At 45.6% G+C, this 13,804-nt stretch overlaps 1 pseudogene; it reads left to right on the forward strand.

The window, feature by feature from the left end:
• The first annotated feature begins 832 nt into the window (after positions 1-832).
• On the forward strand, positions 833-13,784 carry LOC106593918 (cytoplasmic dynein 2 heavy chain 1-like; annotated as a pseudogene).
• The last annotated feature ends 20 nt before the right edge of the window (positions 13,785-13,804 follow it).

Genomic DNA, 13,804 nt, shown 5'->3' on the forward strand with positions numbered 1-13,804 from the left:
CCTCCAGAAGCCATGAGAAAGATGTCCGGCCGCGGGGACCGTGCGAGGGGGTTTATACTAACGTTACTATCTGTACTTACTGGTGGCACAGACGCTGTTTCATCCTTTCCTACACTGAAATTACCCTTGCCTAACGATCGCGTCTGAAGCTGGGCTTGCAGCACAGCTATCCTTGCCGTAAGGCGATCGTTCTCCTGTATATTATAAGTACAACGACTGCAATTAGAAGGCATCATGTTAATGTTACTTAGCTTCGGCTGTTTGAAGTCCTGACGAACCATGTCCAGATAAAACCTCCGGGGATGAATGAAAAAAGTTGAGTGAGGGAAAAAGTAAAAATATACGGTAATGAAAAAGTAAAAAACCGTCAGGTATCAAAGTAAGATCGGCAACAAAAACGCACAGCAGCGTAAACAAGTCTGCAAGTTGTGACCGGAGATATGAGACAACCTAATGCATCTGAAGTGGAACAACCATTTCAGTAATGTGAGTAATAAGTCCAAGTTAAATATTGGGGTCAGTATATACAACAGTATACAGTATATACAACACTGTGTATATACATAATATGACTTGCTTTGGCAATGTGAACATATGAATTGAAAGTGAAATTGAGATTTATTTTGCTGTTCATTTTTGTATTGTTTATTTAACTTTTGTATATGATCTACTTCACTTGCTTTGGCAATGTAAACATATGCTTCCCATGCCAATAAAGCCCCTTAAATTGAATTGAAAGAAAGAGAGTTTGTAAAATGACAGAACTACATATTAGAAGCTTTAATGTTTACAGAGTTACCTGAGCTGGTTGATATCTCTCTCTCTGCTGTAGCCTCTGTGGAGGGCGGCAGTAGCCCAGTTTGAGCGAGCCATCGCCCCAGCAGAGCAGGAGGTGGCAGGCAGACTGAAGGCCTACATCGCAGATGTACAGGACAACCCACAGCAGGTCAGAACATCACTTGTCTAGTTACATGATGTTGAATTTCATTGTTTTGAAAAAGCTGACCTCATTATTAATTCATTGAACTTGTGTATGCAGCTGCTGCAGGTGTTTCAGAAGCACAAGGAGCTGATCAGACGACCCAACGTCAGCAAGGAGCTGCAGCCAGAGAGAGAGACTCTGCTGGCCAGACTACTGGAATACATCAAGGGTCAGTAGGAGTTCAGTACTTCACAGAGACTGTATGTCATAATGTTGTTTGTAATGTCACCCCTCATGCCCTAATCCTGAATTGACCTTTGACCCCTCCCAGTGCTGCGGACAGACTTTGAGGGTCGTTGCCATGGCGCCCCGGGAGAAAAGTCCGGCCCCCTGGCTGGCCGGAATCTCCCTGAGGTCGTCAACAACATTGTATGGGTCCGCCAGCTTCTCCATAAGGTGTGTGTGCAGTTTGTCTCTTTCTCTCTGTGTGTGTGTGTGTGTGTGTGTGTGTGTGTGTGTGTGTGTGTGTGTGTGTGTGTGTGTGTGTGTGTGTGAGTGTGAGAGCACAGTGTGTGTTGATTGATCGGCTGACTGTTTGTACCTGAGGTGGAGGACTCCATCAAGATAGCGCAGGCTCTGCTGTCAGACCTGTCAGGGTTCCACTCGTTCCTGCGGCTCTGTGACGACCTGCTGGAGGTTCTCACGGGCCTCACGAACAGGAACAGTTTGATGACTGGTCCAGAGACATCCTCTCTGGCCTCTCTGACCCCAAGTCTGGCATCAGGTCAGCTGAGAACCATACAGCAATTTGTCTGTCAATCAGTCAATCCATTGTGTATTGTATAATAAACTCCCTCCCTCCCTCCCTCCCTCCCTCCCTCCCTCCCTCCCTCCCTCCTCCCTCCCTCCCTCCCTCCCTCCCTCCCTCCTCCCTCCCTCCCTCCCTCCCTCCCTCCCTCCCTCCCTCCCTCCCTCCCTCCCTCCCTCCCTCCTCCAATCAGTCCATCCATTGTGTATTAATACTGTATAATAAACTCCCTCCCTCCCTCCTCCAATCAGTCCATCCATTGTGTATTAATACTGTATAATAAACTCCCTCCCTCCCTCCTCCAATCAGTCCATCCATTGTGTATTAATACTGTATAATAAACCCAGTGTTCTCCCTCCCTCCAGTCTTCAGGCCAGTAACCGTGTGATGGAGCTGGACCATATAGATGGGAAGCTGAAGATCCAGTACTCTGACCGTCTGGTAACTCTGCTGAGGGAGGTTAGACAGCTGTCAGCCCTTGGCTTCCCCATCCCAGCCAAGATCCAGCAGGCTGCCAACACCGCAGACAAGTTCTACAGACAGGCCATCATCCTCAAACAGGCAAGGACACACACGCACACTCACACACACACACACACTCTGTTTTACATGGACCCACGTCCTGTATTTTATTTGTGTTGAGATGTGACTGTGTTTGTCAATGGCAGGTGGCCCATTTCTACAACACCATCGACCAGCAGATGATCTCCTCTCAGAGACCCATGATGCTCAGCTATGCCCTGGCCTTTGAGCAGGTCATCAAGGTACTGACTCATCCATAGGCTTATGGATCTGTTACCACCATCTCCCCAACTGAATGCTTTAAGTTATACCATTCCAAATATCCTGATCCTGTCCCTTTTCCCGATGCAGCAGAATCCACGGTCCCAATCCCGGGAGTCTGGCGGGGAAGCTGCAGATCACCTGGGATAACCCCAAAGAGCTGGAGGTGTACATTGGAAAACTCCAGTCTGCCGCAGAGAGACTCTCCACTGAGAACCGGAAACTTAGGAAGTGGCACACAGACTTCACTGAGAAGGTGGTGGCCCTGATGACTGTGGACCTGCTGAGGCACCAGCAGCGCTGGAAGGACGGCTTACAGGAGCTACGCACCGGGTTCGCCACACTGGAGGCACAGGTAACCACAGAGAATGGTAGAGAGTAGGGAGTCTGGCTAGAGGGCTGAGATTAGGGTAAGAGTTATAAAGGTCAGTGCTTAGTATTTGGTATTTTATTAGGGTTCCCATTAGCTGTTGCAAAAGCAGCAGCTACACTTCCTGGGGTCCACACAAAACATGAAACATAATACAGAATGACATAATACAGAATGACATAATACAGAACATCATTAGACAAGAACATCTCAAGGACAGAACTACATACATGTTTAAAAAGGCACACACGTAGCCTACATATCAATCCATACACACCAACTATCTAGGTCAAATAGGAGAGAGGCGTTGTGACGTGAGGTGTTGCTTTATCTGTTTTTTGAAACCAGGTTTGCTGTTTATTTGAGTAATATGAGATGGAAGGAAGTTCCATGCAATAATGGCTCTATATAATACTGTACGTTTTTTTGAATTTGTTCTGGATTTGGGAACTATGAAAAGACCCCTGGTGGCATGTCTGGTGAGGTAAGTGTGTGTGTGTAAGTTGACTATGCAAACAATTTGAAAAGACCCTGGTGGCATGTCTGGTGAGGTAAGTGTGTGTGTGTGTAAGTTTAATATGCAAACAATTTGGGATTTCAACACATGATTGTTTCTTGTAAAAATAACAAGTGATGCAGTCAGTCTCTCCTCAACTCTGAGCCAAGAGAGACTGGCATGCATAGTATTTATATCAGCCCTCTGATTACAATGAAGAGCAAGACGTGATGCTCTGTTCTGGGCCAGCTGCAGCTTAACTAGGTCTTTCCTTGCAGCACTGGACCACACAGCCGGACAGTGATGAGGGTATGTGTGGTTAGAAAGTCTTTACTCCTGTCTGCTATTTGATGTTGAGGTTGTGTGTTTGGGGATGTAGGGGTTCAGGTCAGGGGAGATGAAGGCCTGGAGACAGCACTGGAACCACCAGCTCTACAAGGCTCTGGAACATCAGTACCAGACTGGACTGGAGGCTCTCAACAAGAACCTGCCTGAGATACACATAGACCTCACTTTCAAGTCAGTGGCACTCTCTCTTTGTCTCTGTCTCGCTCTCTCTCTCTGTCTCTTTGTCTCTGTCTCTCTCTCTTTGTCTCTGTCTCTCTCTCTGTCTTTCTCTCTCTGTCTCTCTCTCTTTGTCTCTGTCTCGCTCTCTCTCTGTCTCTCTCTCTGTCTTTGTCTCTGTCTCTCTCTCTCTGTCTCTCTCTCTCTGTCTCTTTGTCTCTGTCTCTTTGTCTCTGTCTCTCTCTGTCTTTTTCTCTCTGTCTCTCTCTTTGTCTCTGTCTCGCTTTCTGTCTCAGTCTGTCTCTGTCTCACTTTTTGTCTCTCTCTGTCTCTCTCCTACTGTAATATAATACTGCATTGTAAAATAGTAAAACATATAAGCCCAGCTCTGCTCTGCTGTCGCCCCCATCTGTAGGCAGGGTCGTCTTCAGTTCCGTCCTCCGTTTGAGGAGGTGAGGGCCAAGTACTTCAGAGAGATGAAGAGGTTCATCTCTATCCCCAACCAGTTCAAAGGAGTCAGCGCCCAGGGGGAGGAGCTCATCTTCAGCGTCATGATTGACAGGAACGCATCAGGCTTCCTTACCATCTTCAGCAAAGCAGAGGACCTCTTCAGCCGGCTGCTGGGCGTTCAGGACAAGTTTAAGGTGTGTATGTGTGTTAAAGAGTGTTGCTCAGTGGTTGACTCTGTTGGAATATCTGTCATTAACTAATGTACCAGGATTCTGTCTTTTAAAAAGAATACCTCCATTATTTGAATAAATTTTGGGTAATTGTTGTATTTCTGGCATGGTTTTATTTTGACACTGGGTTTAATTTCCCTTTTAGTGGTAGTGGTAGTCTTTTCAGTTTCCTTTCATGCGTCTTGTGGTTTTAGGAGGGAAACCCCCTGTCCCCAAAAGCAAAGCTTTCTTCTGCCTTTTCTACAACTCAGGAATGTAATGTGGTACACCACAGTTTCTGTCACATCCCGCACAGAAACTCAACCAACACGCCCACATGTGGTCCAGATTAGACACAAACATAAACTGACTGAATGGCTTTATGTGATGAAGACCCAAGTCAAGCCAAATGAAAGTCCAACCAATCTCCACCTGAACCACGTCTATCTATGTATATAATGTCTGTGTATATAATGTCTGTAATATCTGTCTGTGTATATAATGTCTGTCTGTGTATATAATGTCTGTAATGTCTGTCTGTGTATATAATGTCTGTAATGTCTGTCTGTGTATATAATGTCTGTCTGTGTATATAATGTCTGTCTGTGTATATAATGTCTGTCTGTGTATATAATGTCTGTCTGTGTATATAATGTCTGTAATATCTGTCTATGTATATAATGTCTGTAATGTCTGTCTGTGTATACAGTGGGGGAAAAAAGTATTTGATCCCCTGATGATTTTGTACGTTTGCCCACTGACAAAGAAATGATCAGTCTATCATTTTAATGGTAGGTTTATTTGAACAGTGAGAGACAGAATAACATCAGAAAAACGCATGTCAAAAATGTTATAAATTGATTTGCATTTTAATGAGGGAAATAAGTATTTGACCCCCTCTCAATCAGAAAGATTTCTGGCTCCCAGGTGTCTTTTATACAGGTAACGAGCTGAGATTAGGAGCACACTCTTAAAGGGAGTGCTCCTAATCTCAGTTTGTTACCTGTATAAAAGACACCTGTCCACAGAAGCAATCAATCAGATTCCAAACTCTCCACCATGGCCAAGACCAAAGAGCTGTCCAAGGATGTCAGGGACAAGATTGTAGACGTACACAAGGCTGGAATGTGCTACAAGACCATCGCCAAGCAGCTTGGTGAGAAGGTGACAACAGTTGGTGCGATTATTCCCAAATGGAAGAGATACAAAAGAACTGTCAATCTCCCTCGGCCTGGGGCTCCATGCAAGATCTCACCTCGTGGAGTTGCAATGATCATGAGAACGGTGAGGAATCAGCCCAGAACTACACGGGAGGATCTTGTCAATGATCTCAAGGCAGCTGGCACCATAGTCACCAAGAAAACAATTGGTAACACACTACGCCGTGAAGGACTGAAATCCTGCAGCGCCTGCAAGGTCCCCCCTGCTCAAGAAAGCACATCTACATGCCCGTCTGAAGTTTGCCAATGAACATCTGAATGATTCAGAGGACAACTGGGTGAAAGTGTTGTGGTCAGATGAGATCAAAATTGAGCTCTTTGGCATCAACTCAACTCGCCGTGTTTGGAGGGAGGAGGAATGATGCCTATGACCCCAAGAACACCATCCCCACCGTCAAACATGGAGGTGGAAACATTATGCTAAGGGGGTGTTTTTCTGCTAAGGGGACAGGACAACTTCACCGCATCAAAGGGACGATAGACGGGGTCATGTACCGTGAAATCTTGGGTGAGAACCTCGGTCCCTCAGCCAGGGCATTGAAAATGGGTCGTGGATGGGTATTCCAGCATGACAATGACCCAAAACACACGGCCAAGGCAACAAAGGAGTGGCTCAAGAAGAAGCACATTAAGGTCCTGGAGTGGCCTAGCCAGTCTCCAGACCTTAATCCCATAAAAAATCTGTGGAGGGAGCTGAAGGTTCGAGTTGCCAAACGTCAGCCTCGAAACCTTAATGACTTGGAGAAGATCTGCAAAGAGGAGTGGGACAAAATCCCTCCTGAGATGTGTGCAAACCTGGTGGCCAACTACAAGAAACGTCTGACCTCTGTGATTGCCAGCAAGGGTTTTGCCACCAAGTACTAAGTCATGTTATGCAGAGGGGTCAAATACTTTTTCCCTCATTAAAATGCAAATCAATTTATAACATTTTTGACATGCGTTTTTCTGGATTTTTGGTTGTTATTCTGTCTCTCACTGTTCAAATAAACCTACCATTAAAATTATAGACTGATCATGTCTTTGTCAGTGGGCAAATGTATAAAATCAGCAGGGGATCAAATACTTTTTTCACTCACTGTATAATGTCTGTCTGTGTATATAATGTCTGTAATGTCTGTCTGTCTCTATAATGTCTGTAATGTCTGTCTGTGTATATAATGTCTGTCTGTGTATATAATGTCTGTCTGTCTGTGTATATAATGTCTGTAATGTCTATCTGTCTCTATAATGTCTGTAATAATTGTCTGTGTATAGCATGTCTGTCTGTGTATATAATGTCTGTAATATCTGTCTGTGTATATAATGTCTGTCTGTGTATATAATGTCTCTAATGTCTGTCTGTGTATATAATGTCTGTCTGTGTATATAATGTCTGTAATAATTGTCTGTGTATATCATGTCTATCTGTGTATATAATGTCTCTAATGTCTATCTGTGTATATAATGTCTGTCTGTGTATATCATGTCTATCTGTGTATATAATGTCTCTAATGTCTGTCTGTGTATATAATGTCTAATAATTGTCTGTGTATATCATGTCTATCTGTGTATATAATGTCTCTAATGTCTATCTGTCTCTAGAATGTCTGTAATAATTGTCTGTGTATATCATGTCTGTCTGTATACATAATGTCTCTGTCTATCTGTCTCTAGAATGTCTAATGTCTATCTGTGTATATAATGTTTGTAATGTCTGTCTGTATATATCATGTTTGTTTGTGTATATAATGTCTGTATCTGTGTGTATAATGTCTATCTGTGTGTATAATGTTTGTAATGTCTGTCTGTATATGTCTGTAATGTACAGTGAGTTTTCAAAACATTAAGAACACCTTCCTAATATTGAGTTGCCAGTCCCTTTTCCCCTCAGAACAGCCTCAATTCGTTGGACATGGACTCTACAAGGTGTTGAATGTGTTCCACAGGGATGCTGGTCCATGTTGACTCCAATGCTTCCCACAGTTGTGTCATGTTGGCTGGATGTCCTTTGGGTGGTGGACCATTCTTCATACACACGGGAAACTGTTGAGAGTGAAAAACCCAGCAGCGTTGCAGTTCTTGACTCAAACCGGTGTGCCTGGAACCTACTACCATACCCTGTTCAAAGGCACTTAAATATTTTGTCCATTCACCCTCTGAATGACACACATACACAATCCATGTCTCCATTGTCTCAAGGCTTAAAAATCCTTCTTTAACCTGTCACCTCCCAACATCTACACTGATTGAAGAGGATTTAACAAGTAACATTAATAAGGGGTCATAGCTTTCACCTGGATTCACCTGGTCAGGCTGTCATGGAAAGAGCATATTTTGTACACTCAGTGTATATCTGTGTATATGTCTGCACTCTGAATCTCTGAGATGTGTGATCTATCCTAGTGTATATCTGCACTCTGAATCTCTGAGATGTGTGATCTATCCTAGTGTATATCTGCACTCTGAATCTCTGAGATGTGATCTATCCTAGCGTATATCTGTACTCTGAATCTCTGAGATGTGTTATCTATCCTACCGTATATCTGCACTCTGAATCTCTGAGATGTGATCTATCCTAGCGTATATCTGTACTCTGAATCTCTGAGATGTGTGATCTATCCTAGCGTATATCTGTACTCTGAATCCCTGAGATGTGTGATCTATACTAGCGTATATCTATCTTTGTGTTCTCTCTGTAGGAGTGGGTGGTGCTGGGCCAGGTTGACATGGAGGTGTTGGTGGAGAAGCAGCTATCGTCTGTCCAGGACTGGGAGAGGAACTTCAAGGCCTTGAAGGCCAGAGGGAAGGAGTCAGAACGCCTGCCCAGGTACACAGCCTCCCACAGGCCACATAGCTTCTATTGATCAGACTGTTGCAGTCGTGATAAAACCGTTTTGTCTCTTTCAGTCTGGAGAAGGTTGACTGTATCTCAGTGAACTGTGAGCCAGTGAAGGCTGTGATTGATGACCTCATCCAGAGACTGTTTGACGCCCTGCTGATGTCCCTCAGAAAGTCCATACAAGGTGAAGCCTGGATCCTCACTTGAAATATATGCGTTTAACTCAAATGTATATATGCAAATCTCCCAGTGATTGTTGATGTGTCTTTTGTGCAGGGGCTTTAAGACACTTTAGTTCATATGTGACATGTTTCCCTCTTCCCCTTTCACAATCCTTCTGTTTCATTTTCTTGTCTTTGTTCTTTACTTTCCTCTCCCCCTCCAGGCCATACCCTAGACATAGACAGTTTTGTGACTGAGGCCATGGAGACGTTGTCCTCTCGTCCAGAGAGTATTGATGAGATAGGAGAGGCCAATGCCAGACACAGCCAGATACAGGCCTGCAAACCAGACGTAAGAAACTCACTCTGAGGGACTCAACATTACTTAAAGGTCCTGAACAGTCATTCTGAAAAGTACTTTTCTCTCTTGGCTAAGTACCAGGAATTTTGAAATGACAGGCTGAGTGGGCGGGGAGCTTATATTTATGAATTTTGAAACACCTATTGTGTGTCAAGTCATTTGGATGCTGTGACCAGTGTTGCAGAAAAATCATCTCAATCTAATTTGGTGGTACACAAAGCAGCTCAAACAACATTGAAATTGCACCAATGATATCAAAAACAAAAAAAATACATATCCTGTTTGGCCTGTCTCACGTGATGCGGTTCACAGCAGCACTGACCGATGTGTTGACCTGAGTTTTGAACGACCCATTCCCGCCTTTTATTCCATGCTGGCTGAACACCTATCTAGCCAGTAACTAGCTGACACAGATGAAAGGGAAACATAGACGTATCGTTGCCATAGATGAATAGGGTCAAGTTTTAATTAGATTTGCTGACACCCTACAGTCAAATTTTGGCATCAGTAGAGTAGCTATATAAACCGCGCCTCTCTGCAAACACAAACACGCCTTCTCCGATGTTGGTTACAAGGCGGTACTTATTTAAATAAGGTAAGAGTATATCGTGCTAACATTGGTGTATTAAAATGAAAGTTAAGGTGATGTCACCTTGTCCCCTTAATAATGAATCCTAGTGTTTGACATGGGGGAGGGGACCAGTAACTTTATGATCAAACTGTATCAGTGTAGAAGCAACCGTCATTTTTCATACTTTGATCTGGTTTCCTTTTAATATCATGACCGTTAATATTCAATCACTTCTACCACAGCTCTTTATAGTTGCCTGAGCTTTGCTCTGTCTGTGTGATGTTCCATATATCGAGACCCCAGATTTGTAGCGTTGTCTGAGTGTTGCTGTAATGTTTGTGTGATGTTCCATATATCGAGACCCCAGATTTGTAGCGTTGTCTGAGTGTTGCTGTAATGTTTGTGTGATGTTCCATATATCGAGACCCCAGATTTGTAGCGTTGTCTGAGTGTTGCTGTAATGTTTGTGTGATGTTCCATATATCGAGACCCCAGATTTGTAGCGTTGTCTGAGTGTTGCTGTAATGTTTGTGTGATGTTCCATATATCGAGACCCCAGATTTGTAGCGTTGTCTGAGTGTTGCTGTAATGTTTGTGTGATGTTGTGTAGATCCTGCTCCAGTTCCAGGCGGCGCAGGAGAAGAACCGTCTGCTGAGGGCCGTAGCAGGAGGCGGTGTGGATTCTCTGTCCTCCCTCAGGGCCAAGTGGGACAAACTAGAGCTGATGATGGAGAGCCACCAGCTGATGATCAAAGAGCAGGTACACACACACACACGCACGCACGCACGCACGCACACACACACACGAGAGAACGCATACGTACACTTTTGCAAACACGCTTGGACAAAAACACAGATGCTCCTTCTCTCATTTCTCCCTGGTTTCTCCCTCTCCTGTAGGTGGAGGTGATGCGTAGTAATGCTGAGAGTCGTGTCCAGGCCTACAGGCTGGAGCTGGACAGGTTCAGGGCTCGCTGGGACCAGCTGAAGCCCAGAGACGAGGTCATAGAGACGGGAGACCAGGCAGCCCTGCTGGCCTCTGTCCAAACCATCAGAGACAAGAGACAGGAGTTCCAGGAGCTGGAGGTCACACGCACACGCCTGCTGTAGGTTATACCCACACACACACACACACACACACACACACACACACACACACACACACACACACACACACACACACACACACACACACACACACACACACACGCGCCTGCTGTAGGTTATACACACACACACACACACACACACACACACACACACACACACACACACACACACACACACACACACACACACACACACACACACACACGCGCCTGCTGTAGGTTATACACACACACACACACACACACACACACACACACACACACACACACACACACACACACACACACACACATGCCTGCTGTAGGTTATACACACACACACGCCTGCTGTAGGTTATACACACACACACACACACACACACACGCTGGTGTAAGTTATACACACATACACACACACACACACACACGCCTGCTGTAGGTTATACAACACACACACACACACACACACACACACACACACACACACACCTGCTGTAGGTTATATACACACACACACACACCTGCTGTAGGTTATACACACACACACACACACACACACACACACACACACACACACACACACACACACACACACACACCTGCTGTAGGTTATATACACACACACACACACACACGCCTGCTGTAGGTTATACACACGCACACGCCTGCTGTAGGTTATACACACACACACACACACACACACACACACACCTGCTGTAGGTTATACACACACACACACACACACACACACACACACACACACACACACACACACACACACACACACACACGTCGCCTGCTGTAGGTTATACACACACACACACACACACACACACACACACACACACACACACACACACACACACACACACACACACATGCCTGCTGTAGGTTATACACACACACACGCCTGCTGTAGGTTATACACACACACACACACACACACACACACACACAACGCCTGGTGTAAGTTATACACACATACACACACACACACACACGCCTGCTGTAGGTTATAACACACACACACACACACACACACACACACACACACACACACACACACACACACACACACACACACACACCTGCTGTAGGTTATATACATACACACACACACCTGCTGTAGGTTATCACACACACACACACACACACACACACACACACACACACACACACACCTGCTGTAGGTTATGGCCAACACACACACACACACACACACACCTGCTGTAGGTTATACACACACACACACACACACACACTCACTCACACACACACACACACACACACACACACACACACACACGCCTGCTGTAGGTTATACACACACACACGCCTGCTGTAGGTTATACACACACACGCACACGCCTGCTGTAGGTTATACACACACACACACACACACGCACTTCGCCTGCTGTAGGTTATCACACACACACACACACACACACACACACACACACACACACACACACACGCCTGCTGTAGGTTATAACACACACACGCACTCGCCTGCTGTAGGTTATACACACACACGCACTCGCCTGCTGTAGGTTATACACACACACACGCACTCGCCTGCTGTAGGTTATACACACACACGCACTTCACGCCTGCTGTAGGTTATACACACACACGCACTCGCCTGCTGTAGGTTATACACACACACACACACACTCGCCTGCTGTAGGTTATACACACACACACACACACACACACATGCCTGCTGTAGGTTATACACACATACACACACACACACACACACACGCCTGCTGTAGGTTATACACACACACACACACACACACACACACACACACACACACACACACCTGCTGTAGGTTATATACACACACACACACACCTGCTGTAGGTTATACACACACACACACACACACACACACACACACACACAACTGCTGTAGGTTATACACACACACACACACACACACCTGCTGTAGGTTATATACACACACACACACACACACACACACACACACGCCTGCTGTAGGTTATACACACACACACGCCTGCTGTGGGTTATACACACACACGCACACGCCTGCTGTAGGTTATACACACACACACACACACACACACACGCACTTCGCCTGCTGTAGGTTATACACACACACACACACACACACACACACACACACACACACACACACGCCTGCTGTAGGTTATACACACACACACGCACTTCGCCTGCTGTAGGTTATACACACACACGCACTCGCTGCTGTAGGTTATACACACACACGCACTCGCCTGCTGTAGGTTATACACACACACGCACTCGCCTGCTGTAGGTTATACACACACACGCACTCGCCTGCTGTAGGTTATACACACACACACACACACTCGCCTGCTGTAGTTATACACACACACACACTACGCCTGCTGTAGGTTATACACACACACACACACTCGCCTGCTGTAGGTTATACACACACACACACGCACTCGCCTGCTGTAGGTTATACACACACACACACACACACACACATGCCTGCTGTAGGTTATACACACACACACACACACACGCCTGCTGTAGGTTATACACACACATGCACAGCAAGTCAACTGTACTTTCAATCCTTCAGTTTTCTGTGTCCTAATGAGTGTCTCTTCTCAGTGAGGACTGTCGTCACTTTGAGCTGGAGGCTCCTAACTTCTCCCTGGCGGAGGAGACCATCAGAGACATGGAGGAGCACGGACAGATGTGGTCTCTGTATGAGGACTGGCAGGAGGGCTTCCAGGAGAAGGCCAAGGAGGACTGGATCACATTCAGGTTAGGAGTCTGACATCAGATAGGTGTCAGGGAACATTTGGGGTAAGATTTGATATTGTCATTTGTCTTCGCTGGCTGAGAGGTTGAATAAACAGTGTGTGTGTGTGTGTTTTGCAGGAGTAAGACCTACGTGTTTGAGGAGTTCCTGTTTGCATGGCAGGACAGACTGAGGAAGCTTGAGCAGCACACCAGCATGTCTGTCAAAATACAGAGAGAAGTTGACAAATACAAGGTGGGGGAGAGAGAGTGTTC

This window comes from Salmo salar, unplaced genomic scaffold, assembly GCF_905237065.1.
Source record: "Salmo salar unplaced genomic scaffold, Ssal_v3.1, whole genome shotgun sequence".
Classification (NCBI taxonomy): Eukaryota; Metazoa; Chordata; class Actinopteri; order Salmoniformes; family Salmonidae; genus Salmo; species Salmo salar.